This window comes from Microcaecilia unicolor, chromosome 11 (genome assembly GCF_901765095.1).
Source record: "Microcaecilia unicolor chromosome 11, aMicUni1.1, whole genome shotgun sequence".
Classification (NCBI taxonomy): Eukaryota; Metazoa; Chordata; class Amphibia; order Gymnophiona; family Siphonopidae; genus Microcaecilia; species Microcaecilia unicolor.
In genome coordinates, this window is record NC_044041.1 from 26,907,535 (window position 1) to 26,928,694 (window position 21,160).

Below are 21,160 nucleotides of genomic sequence, written 5' to 3' on the forward strand. Positions count from 1 at the left end.
TTACTTTTACATAGTAGATGACAGCAGAAAAAGACCTGCACGGTCCATCCAGTCTGCCCAACAAGATAACTCATATGTGCTACTTTTTTTGTATACCTTACCTTGATTTGTATCCGTCTTTTTCAGGGCACAGGCTGTATAAGTCTGTGCAACACTAGCCCCGCCTCCCACCACCGGCTCTGCCATCCAATCTCCGCTTTTGGAATGAGTAAAAAATTGATTTACTTCTACTCGTTCTACATCACTCAGGATTTTGTAGACCTCAATCATATCTCCTCTCATCCGTCTCTTTTCCAAGTTGAAGAGCCCTAACCTCTTTAAACTTCCCTCATACGAGAGGAGTTCCATCCCCTTTATAATTTTGGTCACTCTTCTGTGAACCTTTTCTAATTCCGTTATATAGTGTTTGAGATACAGCGAATAGAAAATGCTCAAATAGCTGAAGAAGCAGCCCAAAAAGGAGATTTGAAAACAGTGTGTCATATAATCAATCAGTTAACAGGAACAGAAGAATGAAAAGTGCTACCCGTTTAAAGACAAAGATGGCAAAATCATTAGAGATGGAAAAGAAAAAAAAAGATCCAGTGCTGGGAAGAACATTTTAAGGAAATACTAAATTGCCCAAAGCTTGAAACAACATTAGACCAGTAGATTTGCTGAAACATCAACAGAGCTGCAGATAGACACCAGGCCATTCACAATGGAGAAAATAATCAAAGCTATTAAGGGACTGAGGAACAGAAAATCGCCCGGATTAGAGAACATCTGCAGAACTCTTGAAGAATGGATCAATCAAATGATAGAATGGCTACTACAATTGTGTAATGTGGCATGGGAAAAGAAAAGGAAAAAAAACACCAGATGACTGAAAGAAACATATTATTGTAAAGCTGCCAAAGAAAGGAGATTTATTGAACTGCAATAATTCAAGAGGAATTGTTCTGTTATCTGAATCCCAAAACGTTTACAGTTGAATTGTTCTTAGCCAGCTTAAGGCTGAAGTGGACAACTTATTATGAGAAGGTACAAGCAGACCCAGCAGATTCTGAGGGGCATTTTCAATATGACGCTTAAGTCCAACTTTGGACATTTTGCTGAAAACGGCCTAAACTTGTGTAGTGAAAATGACCATTTTCAAACCAGAAAAATGTCTAACTTTTTCCCAAAAATGGCGATTTGCTAGATGTCTTTGTGTTCTATGCATTTATCTTCCTGGTCCATAATTAGATTGTAAGCTTTGTTGAGCAGGGACTGTCTCTTCGTGTTCAAGTGTACAGCGCTGCATACATCTAGTAGAGCTATAGAAATGATAAGTATTAGTAGTAAGTCTTGGGATTTCGGAATCTTGCTACTCTTTAGGATTCTGCACGGAATCTTGCTACTCTTTAGGATTCTACTCGGAATCTTGCCACTCTTTGTCCTTATCCCTTATTTGTTCTGTTGGTCTGTCCTAATTAGATTGTAAGCTCTGTTGAGCAGGGACTGTCTCTTCATGTTCAAGTGTACAGTGTTGCGTACGTCTAGTAGCTCTATAGAAATGATAAGTAGTAGTAATTTTCAGAAAAAAAAAACAACGTCCGAGTAAAAAAACGCACAAAATCAAGCCATAGGGATGTAGGAGGAGCTAGCACTCTTAGTAGACTAGATAAACAAACATCCCAGGAGAGCAGTGGAGCACATAAAAGGTCCCAGCTGCACATCTCATTGTTGCTCCCTTATATTTTATTTTTGTTACATTTGTACCCCGTGCTTTCCCACTCATGGCAGGCTCAATGCAGCTTACATGGGGCAATGGAGGGTTAAGTGACTTGCCCAGAATCACAAGGAGCTGCCTGTGCCTGAAGTGGGATTCGAACTCAGTTCCTCAGTTCCCCAGGACCAAAGTCCACCACCCTAAGCCACTCCTCCACTGTTGCTACTATTTGAGATTCTACATGGAATGTTGCTATTCCACTAGAAACATTCCATGTAGAAGTCAGCCCTTGCAGATCGCCAATGTGGCCACGCAGGCTTCTGTGAGTCTGACGTCCTGCACGTACGTGCAGGACGTCAGACTCACAGAAACAGAAGCCTGCGCAGCCTTCTACATGGAATGTTGCTAGTGGAATAGCAACATTCCATGTAGAATCTCCAATAGTAGCAAACTAGCAACATTCCATGTAGAATAGTAGCAACATTCCATGTAGAATCTCCAATAGTATCTATTTTATTTTTGCTACATTTGTACCCTGCGCTTTCCCACTCATGGCAGGCTCAATTCGGCTTACATGGGGCAATGGAGGGTTAAGTGACTTGCCCAGAGTCACAAGGAGCTGCCTGTGCCTGAAGTGGGAATCGAACTCAGTTCCTCAGGACCAAAGTCCACCACCCTAACCACTAGGCTAGTCCTTATGGCTGCAGGTGTCACCTATATGTGGGTACAGTATGCTTTTGATGAGATTTGGAGGGCTCACACTTTCCACCACAAGTGTAACAGTTAGAATGGATTATGGGCCTGGGTCCCCTTCTCCACCGTGCACTGCCCACTAAGCTACTCCAGGGACCTGCTTGCTGCTCTAATAGGACTGGTTATAACACCTGAGGCTGGTATGCACTGTTTCTTTTACATTTGGGGAGTGGGGGATGGTAGGGTGTCAGTGACCACTGGGGGAGTAAGGAGGGGTCATTCCTTTATTCCTCCAGTGGTCATCTGGTCATTTAAGGCACTTTTTTGTGGCTTATTCATTCTAAAAACAAGTCTAGCTCAAAACGTCTAAGTTTTCGTCCTGGACGTTTTTGTTTTGTTCCATTATGGCTGAAAAATGTCCAAGTCTCAGGAATGCCTAAATCCCACCCTTAATACACCCCCAATCATAGGAGCCAACTTTTCAAAATTATTGGGGGTGCTAAGCACAGTTGAAATAACCTTTCCTTGGACACATATGAGAAATTTTCTCAATATCGGAGGTGCTCAAGCACCCACAGCACTCACAGAGTTGGCTCCTATGCCCCCCAATGCACCCCCTTGAGATCTGGAAATACTGCAGACAAACTGCATAGAAAAATGTCTCAACAATAGGTTTTGAAAATACTGATTTGGACGTTTTTGTGAGAAAAACGCCCAAATGCTGCTTAATGTCACTTTTCAGATGTTTTTCTCTTTCGAAAATGAGCCCCTCTGTGTAGATCAAATTTTCAGAGGGTTCTTGAGAATAAAATCCCATAGTTGTAAACTTGTGGATTTTGAAAAAGCATTTGACAGCATTGACAGAGACAGCTGATGGAGTATTATGAACTCATACGGAACACATATGCCAAAGATCATACACAAAAAAACAGGGATTTATAGGAGGAATCAAATTTGCTCATACATACAAACTATGGGGTCATTTTACTAAGGTGCGCTGAAAAATGGCTTGTGGTAGTGCAGGCGTGGGTTTTGGGCGCGCGCCAATCCATTTTCAGCGCGCCTGTAAAAAAAGGCCTTTTAAAAATTTTTGCCGAAAATGGACGTGCAGCAAAATCAAAAATTGCTGCGCGTCCATTTTGGGTGAGACCTTACCGCCAGCCATTGACCTAGCGGTAAAGTCTCATGCGGTAACCGGGCAGTAATGATCTATGTGCACCAAATGCCACTTGGCACGTGTAGCTGACGCACACCAGAAAATAGAAAATATTTTTCGGGCACGCATAGCGGACGCATGCCAAAAGTGAAATTACCGCAAGGGCCATTCAGTAGCTGTACGGTAATGCCATTTTAGTGCTCGTTGGTCGCGCATAGACGCTTACGTGGTTTAGTAAAAGGGCCCCTATAACTTATCCCCCTACTTGTGAGTATAACCAAATACATATATTCAGTCTTGATAATTAAAAAAAATGCATACATGGGAGGAAAAAGCCTCAACAGGAACTTTTTGGGCGAGAAGTATATCCGCAGAGTACGAATGAGACCAGGTGTTGCCTGTTCATTATCTCAAGCCCAGAAGGATGAGTTGATTCTTGAAGGCAATGACATCGAACTAGTATCAAATTCAGCTGCCTTGATCCAGCAAGCCACTACTGACAGAAACAAAGAAATCAGAAAATTCTTGGATGGCATCTATGTCTCTGAGAAGGGGACAAGTTCAGCAGGTTGAAGAATGAAGAGGAGGAAGGACAGGAGAGCTAGATTGAATCCTGAGATTGTTGATGACTTCTTATTCTACACCCTGGTTCATAAAATCATCTACAGCGATACCCCGGGATACATGACAGTCCTCATAGACCTACCAATCAGAAACATATCCAGATCATCATGAACATATCTAAATCTCCACTACCCAAACTGCAAAGGACTCAAATACAACTCAACTTATGCATCCAGTTTTTCCTACATAAGTACACAACTGTGGAACGCACTACCAAAAGCCGTGAAAACAACATATGACCACATAAACTTCTGGAAATCACTAAAAACTTACCTGTTCAAAAAGGCACACCCTACCGATTCACCTTAAATGCCTGAACTCTGCAACACAATGAAATCAAAGCATGTAATGGATATAATATAACTCTTCCGCTGTATGATTCCATAATGTGTTTGTTCTAGAAGAACCTTACCCTACCTCAACATCACATTGTATTTGGTCATACCGGAGTTGGCGATCGCCTCTCCAGTACTATGTAAGTCACATTGAGCCTGTAAATAGGTGGGAAAATGTGGGATACAAATGTAACAAATAAATAAACAGACTCCATAAAAGCAATGCTTCGTAAAGAGCAACAGAGTTCTCGCAGTGAACATAGGCTGATGTTCATCAGAGTTATCAAAAACATGTATGAGAGCAATGAACGCTGTGCCAGAGTGGAAGATGGCTACGTGGATTGGTTTAAAACAGTTACTGGAGTGAAGCAAGGTTGTGTATTGTCACTATTGTTATTCAGCTTAGCCATGCAGTAGGAGTCAAAAATATAGAAATCTCCTGGCTTGCAAAAATGCAACGTGTGGACTTGGATTTGGCAAATAGCAGAGTGTTAAAACCTGTCATTTCTTTCTCTATATCACCAAAATTCGCCCTTTCCTTTCTGAGCACTCTATCAAAACCCTCATCCACGCTCTTATCACCTCTCGCTTAGACTATTGCAACTTGCTTCTCACAGGTCTCCCACTTAGCCATCTCTCTCCTCTTCAATCTGTTCAAAATTCTGCAGCACAACTAATATTCCGCCAGGGTCGTTATGCTCATATTAGCCCTCTCCTCAAGTCACTTCACTGGCTTCCTATCTGTTTCCGCATACAGTTCAAACTCCTCTTATTGACCTATAAGTGCATTCACTCTGCAGCTCCTCAGTACCTCTCCACTCTCATCTCTCCCTACATTCCTCCCCGGGAACTCGGTTCACTGGGTAAATCTCTCTTATCTACACCCTTCTCCTCCACCACTAACTCCAGGCTCCGTTCCTTTTATCTTGCTGCACCATATGCCTGGAATAGACTTCCTGAGCCGGTACGTCAAGCTCCATCTATGGCTGTCTTCAAATCTATGCTAAAAACCCACCTTTTGATGCTGCTTTTAACTCCTAACCCTTATTCACTTGTTCAGAACCCTTATTTTATCATCCTCACTTTAATATTCCCTTATCTCTTTTGTCCTGTTCGTCTGTCCTAATTAGATTGTAAGCTCTGTCAAGCAGTGACTGCCTTTTCATGTTCAAGTGTACAGCGCTGCATACGTCTAGTAGCGCTATAGAAATGATAAGTAGTAGTAGTAGTAGTAGTCTTGGGATTCTGGAATCTTGCTACTCTTTGGGATTCTGCACAGAATCTTGCTACTATGGGATTCCGGAATCTTGCTACTCTTTAGGATTCTGCACGGAATCTTGCTACTCTTTGTCCTTATCCCTTATTTGTTCAGTTTGTCTGTCCTAATTAGATTGTAAGCTCTGTCGAGCAGGGACTGTCTCTTCATGTTCAAGTGTACAGCGCTGCGTACGTCTAGTAGCGCTATAGAAGTGATAAGTAGTAGTAGTAGTAGTTGGTGAGTTCTTGTCAGGTAATGCAGACCTAGACAGAATAATGCATTTTGGTGAACATATTGGTTTAACTATATCTTGCAAAAAGACAAAATTTATGATTGCAAACATAGCAGATAAAACAGAAATAAAATTAATAGAAGCTGGACTAGACAAAGTCCCAGAATTATCTATTTAGGAAGTCTGGTAACAGAAGACAACAACAGTAAAAACGAAATGAAAATTACAACTGATAAAGCAGCCTCAGTGGTGAACAGATTGGGTATGATCTGGGACAATAAGAAACAAACAACTTGAACAAAGATCTATGAATAGTACTGTGATACCCAGTCCACACAGTGCAGAAACCTGGCCAGTAACAGATTAGATGGTTTTGATTCACGTAGCTTACGAAGAATCCTACCTGTCAACTGTGAAGATAAAGTTAAAACTAAAGTGATAAGAGAGGTAAGTAAATATCCACCAGTTAGTAAGATGACTGAGATGGTTTGGGCACCTAGAAAGAACGGAAGTACAGTGAATAAGGCAAAAACCATGATGTGAACATCCAGAGGTGGCCGGTTTAAATCCCACTGCTGCTCCTGGTAATCTTGCACAAGTCACTTAACCCTTTATTGCCTCAGATACAAAGTTAGATTGTGAGCCCCCCAGCAACAGAGAAATACCCAGTGTACCTGCATGTAACTCACCTTGAGCTATTACTGAAAAAGGTGTGAGCAAAATCCAAATAAATTATTTGAGATTCTGTTGCTGCTATCTGAGATTTTACATGGAATGTTGCTACTATTTGAGATTCTATATGGAATGTTGATATTATCTGAGATGCTACATGGAATGTTGCCACTATTTGAGATTGTAGATGGAATGTTGCTAGTGGAGGAGTGGCCTAGTGGTGAGACCACCAGTCTTGCAATCCAGAGGTGGCCAGTTCAAATCCCAATGCTGCTCCTTGTGATCTTGGGCAAGTCACTTAACCCTCCATTGCCTCAGGTACAAACTTAGATTGTGAGCCCTCCTGGGACAGAGACATATCCAGAGTACCTGAATGTAACTCACCTTGAGCTACTACTGAAAAAGGTGTGAGCAAAGTCCAAATAAATAGTAGAATAATGAGCCAATTAGAGCCAATTAGTGCCAAAAATTGGCTTTTTAACAAGCAATTATTGGCCCTAATTATACTTAATTGGGACCAACATGCATAAAGTCAGGTACAAGAATCTGTGCCTAAAATTTGCACACCGTCCAAGAAAGGGCTGCAGAAATGGGAGGGTCTTGGGCATTTTGGGGTGCAACCACAGCGTGGCTTCAAGTTACACATGTAATTACAGGATAATGGTGCATCTTGCGAAGGATGTTAAAAAAAATGGAAGTGGTGCAAAGAAAAGCTACGAGAATGGTATGGGATTTGCGTTACAAGACATATGAGCAAAGACTTGCTGACCTGAATATGTATACCCTGGAGGAAAGGAGGAACAGGGGTGATATGATACAGACGTTCAAATACTTGAAAGGTATTAATCCGCAAAAAAATCTTTTCCGGAGATGGGAAGGCAGTAGAACGAGAGGACATGAAATGAGATTGAAGGGGGGCAGACTCAAAAAAGATGTCAGGAAGTATTTTTTCACAGAGAGGGTGGTGGATGCTTGGAATGCCCTCCCGCTGGAGGTGGTGGAGATGAAAACGGTAACGGAGTTCAAACATGCGTGGGATATGCATAAAGGAATCCTGTGCAGAAGAAATGGATCCTCAGAAGCTTAGCCAAAATTGGGTGGCGGAGCAGGTGGGGGAAGAGAGGTTGGTGGTTGGGAGGCGAGGATAGTGGAGGGCAGACTTATACGGTCTGTGCCAGAGCCGGTGATGGGAGGCGGGACTGGTGGTTGGGAGGCAGGAAATACTGCTGGGCAGACTTGTACGGTCTGTGCCCTGAAAAAGGCAGGTACAAATCAAGGTAAGGTATACACATATGAGTTTATCTTGTTGGGCAGACTGGATGGACCATGCAGGTCTTTTTCTGCCGTCATCTACTATGTTGCTATGTTACTATGTGCATAAATTTAGGTGTGGGCATTTGCACCACGTTTTCACTGGTGCAAATAGCCACGCCTACATTTACATGCAACTCTCCACTTAAAGCATGCATTTTATTAATTGTACTGAACTTTTGGTGCAGCTAATAGAATACTGTTTATACGGGTATTTGTTGGCGCTGATTTTTCAGTCATTTATAGAATCTAGCCCTGATGTTCTCACTGCACATAACTGGTGAGTAAACATTCATTACTCAAAGTATTCTGCAACAGGCTTTGTGAGGTCTTTTTGCTAAGCTACGGTAAAAAGGGGCCCTGTGTTGTTTGCACTTGCCATGTGGCCAATTTAGGGTGGCGGTAAGGGCTCCCGTTCTAACTCAGTGGTAACCGGGCAGCGATTACCGCCAGGTAACATGTTGCAGAAATATTTTAAAAATATTTCTTCTAGCGCTGGAAATGATGCATGCTGGGTCCCTATCCAACTTATTTTCGAAGGAGATTGCCGGCCATCTTCCGACACAAATCGGGAGATGGCCGGCGATCTCCTGAACCCGGCCAAATCGATATAATCGAAAGCCGATTTTGGCTGGTGCCAACTTCTTTCTGTCACAGAGCCAGCCAAACTTCAAGGGGGCGTGTCGGTAGGGTAGCGAAGGCGGGACAGGGCGTGCTTACGAGATGGCCGGCTTCGCCTGATAATGGAAAAAAGAAAGCTGGTCCTGACGAGCATTTTGCCGGCTTCACTTGGTCCCTTCTTTTTCAAGACCAAGTTTTAAAAAGGTGCCCCAACTGTCCAAATGACCACCGGAGGGAATTGGGGATCACCTCCCCTTACTCCCCCAGTGGTCACTAACCCCCTCCCACCCTAAAAAAAAATATTTTTTTGCCAGCCTCAAATGTCATACCCAGCTCCCTGACAGCAGTATGCAGGTCCCTGGAGCAGCATTTAGTGGGTGCAGTGCACTTCAGGCACTTGGACCCAGGCCTATCCCCCCCTACCTATTACACTTGTGGTGGAAAATGTTAAGCCCTCCAAACCCCCCCCCCCAAACCCACTGTACCCACATGTAGGTGCCCCCCTTCATCCCTAAGGGCTATGGTAGTGGTGTACACTTGTGGGGAGTGGGTTTTGGGGGGGAGTTGGGGGGGGGGCCAAGCACCCAAGGTAAGGGAGCTATGCACCTGGGAGCTATTTTTGAAGTCCACTGCAGTACCCCCTAGGGTGCCCAGTTGGTGTCCTGGCATGTCAGGGGGACCAGTGCACTACAAATGCTGGCTCCTCCCATGACCAAATGCCTTGGATTTGGCCGGGTTTGAGATCGCCGGCATTAGTTTCCATTATCGGCAAAAACCGATGCCGGCCATCTCAAACCCGGCCATCTCTGACATTTGGCCGGCCCGAACCATATTAGCGAAACGAAAGATGGCTGGCCATCTTTTTCGATAATACGGTTCAGGACTGCTCTTTGCGGCGCCGGCCAAATAGATGGCCGGCCATCTATTTGGCTGGTGCCGTTTGATTATGCCCCACGTCAGCAGATTCTGTTCTACAGTACTAGCAGAACTTGAGATGTCCCGACTTGGATGTCTCAATATCAATTGGTACAGTGCTTCCACAAGTGTTGGGGCTATGAATATTTTTTGAGAACTCTGGTTACGGATGTTCCTGTTCCGGGGCAGAGGACTGGCAGAGCTGACAGCCATGTGACTGCTCAGCGCACCCCCTTGCTCAGAGGAGGGGGGTGCTCTGCTTGGGGGGGGGGGAGGTTCCTCCACCCCAAGTAGCAACCAAGGTAAGTACGCCACTGCTGTGAGTGACCTCTGCCCTTCTAGTATTGCCAGCCTCAGCTGACTGAGGAAGTGGAAGCTCTGGTTCAGGATTTAAACCTAGGCTGATCTTCATGTTTAAGACTTTTGAAATTAAATTGACCAGATAGTCGGAAAACTAACAAGAAAGAATGTAACAAATGTAACAGCCCCTGGATTTTCTAACAGATAGTAAACCGTAAACTTCTACTGCTTTGTTAATTTATGATCACGCATCCTTCTTTCCCTCCTCTTCTCCTCCTGTGCCTTTTCCTCTTCAGGTGATCATTGGAATGCCTGAGTGCCATGATAGGATACTAGAGTAACCCAGTGTCCACGTACCTAACTTTTAGGCTCCTACAGTTACAACAGCCATGGAGTGGGCATAAGTGCAAGGACCTAAATGCAGCAGAGATATGCAAAACTTACAGTATTCTGTAAGTTACATTGGCAAGTGGGAGCATCTCATGGTCTACCCATGTGCACATTTGATGAAAAAAAAACCCAAAACACTAAGAAAACTGTGAAAGCAAAACCAATAAAATTCAAACAAAAGCAAAAACAACAAAAAGCAGAAAGTGCGTGGTAAGTTCCTAGCAACCAAAAAAAATTGCAAGAAGCATTTTCAGAGATGCTCAGTCACAATATAATGCCAGCGCAGTTTTCATCTGCCTAGTTTGAACAGCAAAAGGATTCGTCATATAACCACCAGTCCTTCCTAATACCACCTTCATGGACCATTTTAGACTCCCTTGCCCTTTCCCTCTCTTCTTCTTCCCTTGTTCCTTCTATCCTAACTCATTTGATTGTAAATGTATAACAACTGATCTGGCGACCGCCTTATCATTACATTGTAAGCCACTTTGAGCCTGCACACCTGTGGGAAAAGGTGGGATATAAATGTACTAAATAAATAAAAGAAGACAGACCTGAACTATATATTACAATTCTGATGACATTCTGATGTTGTCAGAGGTCAACTTTATGCAACTCACACACCTGAAACTACATCTCTTTCAAGGCACTGCTACAACAAAACAGGTACTGGGGTGTCCCGGTGATGTTTATGTTTCATAATTTGTCAGCACGCTCAACGCCATTTTCCATCATTGGGGTATCTGGCTTTCAGTAAACTTCTCTTTTGTGAATTTGACCCTTGGCTGCAAACAGATCTTCAGGGTAAACTATGCACATTAGTCTTGTTCCATTACTATATGTGTGGCAATACAACTGATAAATATTTATTGTGAATTTTCTGAAAACAGACCTGTTTGCAGGCTTGGCCAAGTCTCTGTTGTGTACGAGATTAATAAGCTCAACTTAGGAGAGAGACCTTAGGGTGTTGGTGTCGGAGGATATGAAGGTGAAGAAACAATGTGAGAAGGCGACGACCGTGGCCAGAAGGATGCTAGGCTGCATAGAGAGAGGCATAACCAGGAGAAGAAAGGAGGTGTTGATGCCCCTCTACAAGTCGTTGGTGAGGTCCCACTTGGAGTACTGTGTTCAGTTTTGGAGGCCGTATCTTGCTAAAGATGTAAAAAGACTGGAAGCGGTGCAAAGAAAAGCTACAAAAATGGTACGAGGAGAGACTTGCCGACCTGAACATGTATACCTTGGAGGAAAGGAGAAACAGGGATGACAATGATATAGACGTTCAAATATCTGAAAGGTATTAATCCGCAAAGGAACCTTTTCTGGAGACGGGAAGGTGGTAGAACTAGAGGACATGAATTGAGGTTGAAGAGGGGCAGATTCAGGAGTAATGTCAGGAAGTATTTTTTCATGGAAAGGGTGGTAAATACGTAGAATGCCCTCCCGCAGGAGGTGGTGGAGATGGAAACGGTAATGGAATTCAAACACGCGTGGAATAGACACAAAGGAATCCTGTTTAGAAGGAATGGATCTACGGAGTCTTAGCGGAGATTGGGTGGTGACGCTGGTATTTGGAGAGTAAAACCGGTGCAGGGCAGACTTCTATGGTCTGTGCCCTGATCGTGACTGAATAGATATGGATGGGCTAGAATGTAAATTTTAAGGGGCTTCAACATTAGCTTCAGAACTTTTAGTACAGGAACAGTGCTGGGTAGACTTTTATGGTCTGTGCCCTGAGAAAGGCAGGGACAAACCAAACTCAGATATACATATAAAGTATTACATATCATGTAATATGAGTTTATCTTGTTGGGCAGACTGAATGGACCGTTCAGGTCTTTATCTATCGTCATTTACTATGTTACTATGTTACCTGCTCTTAGAAGTCGGATCCAAAGCTAACCTATGTCTCTCTTCCAGGACAGTATTATAACCCTTACCTGAAACACGGGTCTTAGTTAATCAGCCACCACGCAGGACAGACGGATCAAATAGCTGTAGGTTATGCTGCAGCTAGAGAATAATCTATTTGATCCGTCTGTCCTGCGTGGTGGCTGATTAACTAATTCACAATACTACATTCAGGAAACAGAGGGGGCCAGTCCCTGTTCTGCATTCCCAGGAGCGCATCCAACATCTGAGCAAATCTCAGAAGTGTGAACCAAAGGCTAGAGAGATAATAGCCTGGAGATGGGTAATATGAGACCAGATGTTCCACCTCCCAGTTTTCTCTCCTCTCTTTTTTTATTTCAGTTTTTGGCTGATGTCGGAAGGATATTTTGTGGTGTATTTTTTGTATTTCATAAAAGAAATAGTGCACTCGTATTTCTAAATACATTTCAGCCTACTTAGATTCCTTTGTGATTGAGAAATCACAGCCTGGGTTTGCAGATAAATCTGCACCAGCAAATTCCTAGACCTACTGAAATGAAGAAATTGTTGTCATTTGCAATATATAAGGCAATAATTTCTTCCACTATGACAGTACATTAACTTTGCGGTAATTTAAATCACTTACATTATGGTGTTCAGTGGCATAGCTACGGGGGCCTGGGCCCCCCAAATTGGCTCCTGGACCCCCAGTTTGGCTGGCGGGGGTCCACAACCCCTGTCAGCTAAGGCGTTTGTCCTGCGCTGGTCTTACATTGCCTCGAGCCCTGTCCTGTTTTCGGTGCCGTGTTCGCTCATTTTAATGCACGGGGCCGAAAACAGGACAGGGCGCCAGGAAATGTGAGACCAGCGCGGGACAAACACTTTAGCTGGTGGGGGTTGGGGACCCCTGCAAGCCAAGGTATCTTCCAGTGGCGGCAGGTGGGCAGCGGCGGCGGCTGGGGGGGGCAAGAGTGGTGGCGGGAGGGTGGCAGTGGGGAGGCGGGTCAAAATGTGCCCCCCCCCACCTTGGGCTCTGCCCCCCCTCCCGTCGAGGTCTGGCTACGCCCCTGACGGGGTTGGTCGGTTCCCAAAAGAGCAGCATTTTAGAGAGTATATCCAACTCAGAATATGAATGTCAAAGTCACAATGTCACAAATGGATGCCTGTCTCACATGTACTGTATTTTAGAACAGAATACAGCCGGTTCTAAAATGCATATGAAATGGACCTCCATGTGCTGGAAACATCCAGCATGACCATCCATTTTAAACTGAATGGGGCAAAACAAGGGGCATGAACATCTGTGTGGCAGCATTGAAATGTCCATCTTAAAAACTGCCCATACAGATGTCCAAGCAGAGCAGGATTTTGTAGACCTCTATCATATCTCCCCTGAGCAGTGGCGTTCCTAGAGGGGCTGCCACCCGGGGCGGATTGCCGATGCGCCCCGCCCCCCGGGTGCAGCGCCCCCCCGGCGAAAGGACACCCCCCCCCCAGCGAAAGAAACCCCCCCCCCCCGGTTGCATGCCGCTGGGGGGTGGTGCCGTGCAATGGTCAGCGTCATTCGTTTCCATGCTCCCTCTGCCCCGGAACAGGTTACTTCCTGTTCCGAGGCAGAGGGAGCATGGAAACGAACGACACTAACCGGTGCGCGGCACCCCCCCCAGCGGCGTGCACCCGGGGAGGACCGCCCCCCCCCTTGGCACTCCACTGCCCCTGAGTTGTCTCTTCTCAAGCAAATAACTTGATACATTTGTAGGGCTAATAAGGTGATTAGCTCATAATTATTCTGGTTAGAGTTTACGGCTTGTCTCATCAGTTTGGAGTGTGATTTTGCCCTAAAGTTGTCCCTAAACAAAGGAAAGGGTTCTCAAGAAGGTTTTGCTAGCAATAAGAGAGGCTGCCACACTTTGGAAATATATTACAATGTACTTTATTTATTTGAAAAATGTATATACCACCTATAACCTAGGTGGTTTCCACAGAAAACACTTAGATATGGCAAAACTCAGCTTAATCCGGATCATCCAATCATTTATTTATTTTTATTTATTTGTTACATTTGTACCCCACATTTTCCCACCTATTTGCAGGCTCGATGTGACTTACATGGTACCGTATAGGCTGTTGCCGGTTCGGTTGGTAACAGATACAAAGTTATGTTGTGAACGGATGAGGTGGGTTTGGATCAAGTGTCATGGGGTCAAAGGAGGTGAAGATTACATTGCTACTACTTAACATTTCTAGAGCTCTACTAGGGTTACGCAGCGCTGTACAATTTAACAAAGAGAGACAGTCCCTGCTCAAAGAGCTTACAATCTAATAGACAAGTGAACGGTCGGTCCGATAGGGGCAGTCAAATTGGGGCATTCTGGATTCACTGAACGGTAAGGGTTAGGTGCCGAACGCAGCATTGAAGAGGTGGGCTTTAAGCAAAGACTTGAAGACGGGCAGGGAGGGGGCTTGGCGTAAGGGTTCAGGAAGGTTGTTCCAAGCATAGGGTGAGGCGAGGCAGAATGAGCGGAGCCTGGAGTTGGCGGTGGTGGAGAAGGGTACTGAGAGGAGGGATTTATCCTGTGAACGGAGGTTATGGGCGGGAACGTAAGGGGAGATGAGGGTAGAAAGGTAGTGAGGGGCAGCAGACTGAGTGCATTTGTAGGTAAGAAATAGAAGCTTGAATTGAATGCGGTATCTGATCGGAAGCCAGTGAAGTGACCTGAGGAGAGGGGTGATATGAGTATATCGGTTCTGGCGGAATATGAGACGTGCAGCAGAGTTCTGAACAGACTGAAGGAGGGATAGATGGCTAAGTGGGAGGCCGGTGAGGAGTAAGTTGCAGTAGTCCAGGCGAGAGGTAATGAGAGCGTGGACGAGAGTTCGGGTGGTGTGTTCAGAGAGGAAAGGGCGAATTTTGCTGATGTTAAAGAGGAAGAAGCGACAGGTCTTGGCTATCTGCTGGATATGCGCAGAGAAGGAATGAGAGGAGTCAAAGATGACTCCGAGGTTGCGGGCAGATGAGACGGGGAGGATGAGGGTGTTATCAACTGAGATAGAAAGTGGAGGAAGAGAAGTGGGTTTTGGTGGAAAGACGATAAGCTCGGTCTTGGACATGTTCAGTTTCAGGTGGCGGTTGGACATCCAGGCAGCAATGTCGGATAAGCAGGCTGATACCTTTGCCTGGGTCTCCGTGGTGATGTCTGGCTTAGAGAGATACAGCTGGGTGTCATCAGCATATAGATGATACTGGAAACCATGAGATGAGATCAGGGAGCCCAGGGAAGAGGTGTAGATTGAGAAGAGAAGGGGTCCAAGGACCGATCCCTGGGGAACACCAACAGATAAGGGGATGGGGGTGGAGGAAGATCCATGAGAGTGAACTTTGTCCAGTAAATCATCCAAACAAGACCAATAGAGCCAAAGATCTAAAACAATTCTGTATAATATTTCTGAAGTAAACTATCAGTCAAAACCGGGCCTGCTATTGCCAACAGGCACCATTGGCATTTTCCACCTGGGCCATGCAGACCACGTCTCTCACACTGAACCTCTTGAACCTATCGTTGCTTAGATAACAATTCTCCAATGGTCTTTCCGGGGTATAAGCTACCATAGGAAATGAATCAAAAATTGGGTATAATTATAATATATGCCAATGTGAGCACATCATTTGAACAAATTTAGGGCCCTGTTTACTAAGCTTTAGGCGTGTTAGCGTTTTTAGCACGTGCTAACCGTGTAGCTGCCTATAATATTCCTAAGGGCATGTACACGGTTAGCGCATGCTAATTCAGCACACGCTGAAAAAATGCTAGCGCACCTTAGTTAACAGGGCCCTTAGATGATATTCAAAAATAAGGCAAAACACAAAGTCACAGAAAAATGCACTGAGCATAAAATGTCAAAAACCATCTCAGTGGCGTACCAAGGGGGGGGGGCGGTGGGGGCGGTCTGCCCCAGGTGTACGCCGCTGGGGGGGTGCCGCGCGCCTATTGGCCGAGTCCGCTCGTTCCCTCCCTGCTGCTCCCTCTGCGCGGAACAGGTTACTTCCTGTTCCGGGGCAGAGAGAGAGCAGCAGGGAACGAGTGGACTCGGAGCCGACAGGCACGCGGCACTCCCCTCCCCCCCCCCCAGCAGGTAAAAATGCACCCGGGGGTTCAAAAATGGCCATGTTCACCATTTGATTGTTGTACAACTGCAGTAAAATGTCCAAAGTTGGATTTACACGTCATATTGAAAATGCCCCTCCGCATCTATAAAGGCTCAGTCTCAAAAGACATTAGAGAACAAGGCATTAGTTACTAAAATGTAATGGGCAAATAATAACTCTTCCTCTCTACGATTCTCTTCCTCTCTACGATTCCCTAATGTGTCTGTACACACGAACCTTATTCTACCACAACATTACTGTATTTGTAGTTGTCAAGCTCCATCTATGGCTGTCTTCAAATCTAAGCTAAAAGCCCACCTTTTTGATGCTGCTTTTAACTCCTAACCCTTATTCACTTGTTCAGAACCCTTATTTTATCATCCTCACTTTAATATTCCCTTATCTCTTGTTTGTCCTGTTTGTCTGTCCTAATTAGATTGTAAGCTCTGTCGAGCAGGGACTGTCTCTTCATGTTCAAGTGTACAGCGCTGTGTACGTCTAGTAGTGCTATAAAAATGATAAGTAGTAGTCTTGGGATTCCGGAACCTTGCTACTCTTTGGGATTCTGCACAGAATCTTGCTACTATGGGATTCCGGAATCTTGCTACTCTTTAGGATTCTGCACGGAATCTTGCTACTCTTTGTCCTTATCCCTTATTTGTTCTGTTTGTCTGTCCTAATTAGATTGTAAGTTCTGTCCAGCAGGGACTGTCTCTTCATGTTCAAGTGTACAGCGCTGCGTACGTCTAGTAGCGCTATAGAAATGATAAGTAGTAGTAGTAGTATTTGTTTATACCGGAATTGGCGAATGCCTTTACGGTACTATGTAAGCCACATTGAGCCTGCAAATAGGTGGGAAAATGTGGGATACAAATGTAACAAATAAATAAATAAAAACATTATTCTCTCCAGCAAAAGCGTAACCTCCCCTTTTACAAAGCCATGCGGCAATGCCGACATATACCATTCACTTTGAATGGGCTGTGTCGGTATTACCACACCAGCAGCTGCTAGTGTGGCTTTGTAAAAGGGGGGGGGGGAGGGGATAAATAAATTGTATTTATAATTAACCTAACCTAATCCTGACAAGAAGTAAATCCTTCACCTTCTATTTTACTTCATTCACTAAAGTAACTATAAAAGAAAATGTAAAGGCCTTATCTTTTGTTGTTGTTAAGACAAAAGTGATTTAAACCAGACCACTTCCAGAGGTCCTTCAGCTCTAGGGGTACATGTGAATTCTTCCATTCTGGAGAAAACAAAAAAAACAAAAACAAAAGATGTTAGCATATTTACAAGCTCCATAATCTCATTACTGTCTCCAGCAGACGTGGGTAGAAGAGGTTTGCTTCAGATAATACTTGGAAACAGCACACAACTGTTACTGAAATATAGCAGAACATTATACAATGATTGTACTTCTCTGACACAGGGACGTAGCTATGGGGGGCCACGGGAGCCTGGGCCCCTGGTTTGGCTATCAGGGGTCCCCAACCCCCGCCAGTTCCCACCCCTAGCGCATACCAATTCTGGTGCTAGAAGAATATGCTCTACTTTTGTAGCTCCGGGGCTTACCCAGCGGTAATCGGGCAGCGCAGGTTACTGCCGGGTTAGCGCAGGAACCCCTACCGCCGCCTCAATGGTTCACTCACCACATGGCCGTTTCTGTTCAAAAACCAAAAACCAGCCTTTTACCTGCTGCGGTAAAAGGGGGCCTCAGCGCGCGTCAAAAATACGCACCAACACCAGCGCAGGCGCCCTATTACCGCAGCTTGGTAAAAGGACCCCTTTGAGTGCCACCATTTATACCTGTCAAAACCTAATCTAAATGCCGGCACCCTACTACTGGCAGTAACCTATAACATTGAGCCTACATCTCGGGAGCACTCTTGACCCACATATGCCCCTCCCATGGCCACACCCCTTTTGAGTTGTGTGCTATTAAAATTCATCAACTTAATATATGGCCAAGACTTCTGCCAGTGCCTCACAAGTCATACATCAAAATCCAACAATTCTTTTTCTGAATTTCAAGCACAATCAGCTCCAATCAAACAGCTTTATATTTTGTTTTAAGGTTAATAAGTGCAGGACAATGAGCCTCAGCTGCGCCGCACTGCTTTCATACTTACAGTAACGTCTTATGTGCTCGCATCGTCACTGGCTCAGCCGCCTCCACTATTCTTAATGCTATTTATATTTATAACTGACCTAAGGCTTTAAGTGTTATAACTTTTTAAATCTGATCAGTAGGTAAGATTTTCTTTGATCCTTAGCAACATAGTTATTTTTAACATCAAAAGGGATAGTTTAATACTTTTGCCCTTATTTTCTTAGGGGACCTCCTTGAAAAAGCTTGTTGCGAAACACGTGCCGTGTCGGAGCACTGTGTCCCTATTGCCGACATACTTCGAAACTCCTACTACAAGCTGAGTATATTGTTAATTTAAAAAGTTATAACACTTGAAGACTTAGGTCAGTTATACATATAAATCGCGTTAAGGATAGTGGAGGCAGCTGAGCCAATGATGATGCGAGCGCGTAAGGCTCTATTAAAATCAGGCATGCATGTTATAGAACAGGGCGCGGGGCAGATGCGCACAAAATCCTAATTACTGTCAACCAGCGCTTGTTAACTCCAAGAATTAATTTTGTTAGCATCTAATTGACTAATTCATTTACGAGCGGACCTGGGATCCACGCCCCCAAATTTGGGGAATCTGGGGGAGACTGTGGACGGGAGCATGGGTGCGTCCTGGGAGGCGGACTTCTTTAATTCTAAGGGGAACTTCTTGTTCAGGGAAATTAGGGCAAAAACCCTGTTCCGGATCAGCTTGTCAACCCCTGGCACAGAGCTGTTTAGTCACCCTTTGCTATAAGATATTCTCATTCTCCTAAGAGCACAGCATTATGCTGAACAAAAGAACCACTTGTGTGTGTTTTTTCAAAACACTGCCCAGTCTGAATGAAGGCCCCTATTTGAAAAAGATATCCCAGAATTAGCTAGATTTCAGGGGAGTGACAATCTGACCATTGCTCTTCCATTAACAGGCAGCCAGGCATCTGCCAGCCTTTCTGGCACAGCTCTCTTTTGTTCGAGTGGTTATTGACATATCAAGGTTAAAATACATTTCGTGCAGGCCAATAACAGACGAATATCTCGGCATTCATTTCTGTCATTTGCAGGTCCGTTTTCATGGCAACAGGGCTCTTTTTCCGCACATTAAACACTGCAGTTGTGCAAAGTTCAGACAGTACATAAACAGAGAGGTAGCAATGGAAAAAAAAAAAAAAAAACGAAAAGAAAATCAATGCACGCATAGGCATGGAAAAAAGAGATAGCATTGATCTGTCCGCCATCAATATTTTGGGTCACTGCGTCCTGCCCTGTGCAAAATCCCCACGTATTGGAAATGTAGACACAGAGCAAGCGCTGAGAGACAGAACTGCAAAGGAGACCAAAGCGAACCCATTCCTGGAATAAGAATCCACGATTAGCCTTCTGTTCAAATGTTTAATTCATTGGGATATTTTTCTGTCTTTCATTCTGGAAAGAAACATACAGGCAGTAGCCCAAATTTTCGTACCGTGAGAAGGTGAATAATTCACTTTTGGGTGTGCGTTACATTACAAAGTTTGGGGGTTGGGGGGGTGGGAGAGGGTTCGGAGAAAGGCAAGAAACCAAAACATTTCCTTTTGGGTTTGACTCCTATTGTCCATCCCTGGGTGCTAAAATCTATTCGGGGCGCAGGGGGAGGCTGTGGGGCTCTGCTAAAGTCGGCCGTCCTGTCTCAGGGGGTGGCCTGGGGGAGTCATTTAGTCCCTTCTCTGCTGCCATTTACTAAGTTACTGTGTTACGGCCTTGTGATCTTGGGTCTTGCTAGTCCCTGTTGAGATATTTCCTGGTTTTTAGCATCAAGGCAGGTGCTGCATTACTCTACCATAACTCACATTAGTTTAAGGCAGAGGTTCTCAGGATACACCTAGGCAGATTTTCAGGATAGATTTACGTATAGTGGAGGAAGTGCATGCTGAATATGGCCATAGGGGTTTCTTAAAGGGGCTGATGCTTATTATTTAGATTTTGCTCACACCTTTTTCAGTAGTAGCTCAAGGAGAGTTACATTCAGGTACTCTGGATATTTCTCTGTCCCAGGAGGGCTCACAATCTAAGTTTGTAGCTGAGGCAATGGAGGGTTAAGTGACTTGCCCAAGATCACAAGGAGCAGCAGTGGGATTTGAACCGGCCACCTCTGGATTGCAAGACTGGTGCTCTAACCACTAGGCCACTCCTCCACTCGGCAGCATTCCATGTAGAATCACCAATAATAGCAACGGAATCTCATAGTAGCAACGTTCGATGTTCCACTGCACTAACCACTAGGCTACTCCTCCACTAGCAACATTCCATGTAGAAGCCTGCCCTTGCAGATCAGCAACGCGGCCGCGCAGGCTTCTGTTTCTGTGAGTCTGACGTCGTCAGACTCACAGAAACAGAAGCCTGCGCGGCCGCATTGCTGATCTGCAAGGGCAGGCTTCTACATGGAATGTTGCTAGTGGAATAGCAACATTCCATGTAGAATCTCAAATAGTCGCAACAGAATCTCAAATTTATTTAGATTTTGCTCAACCTTTTTCAGTAGTAGCTCAAGGAGAGTTACATTCAGGTACTCTGGATATTTCTCTGTCCCAGGAGGGCTCACAATCTAAGTTTGTAGCTGAGGCAATGGAGGGTTAAGTGACTTGCCCAAGATCACAAGGAGCAGCAGTGGGATTTGAACCAGCCACCTCTGGATTGCAAGACTGGTGCTCTAACCACTAGGCCACTCCTCCACCCCCCAGGAAAGAATTCCCAAAGATGCCTTCCACCTCTCTAGCAAACACCCCAGATCCCCTTCACAGCCCCCTAGCTCTCACCTCTTGGATCCCCATGGCCTCTAGAAG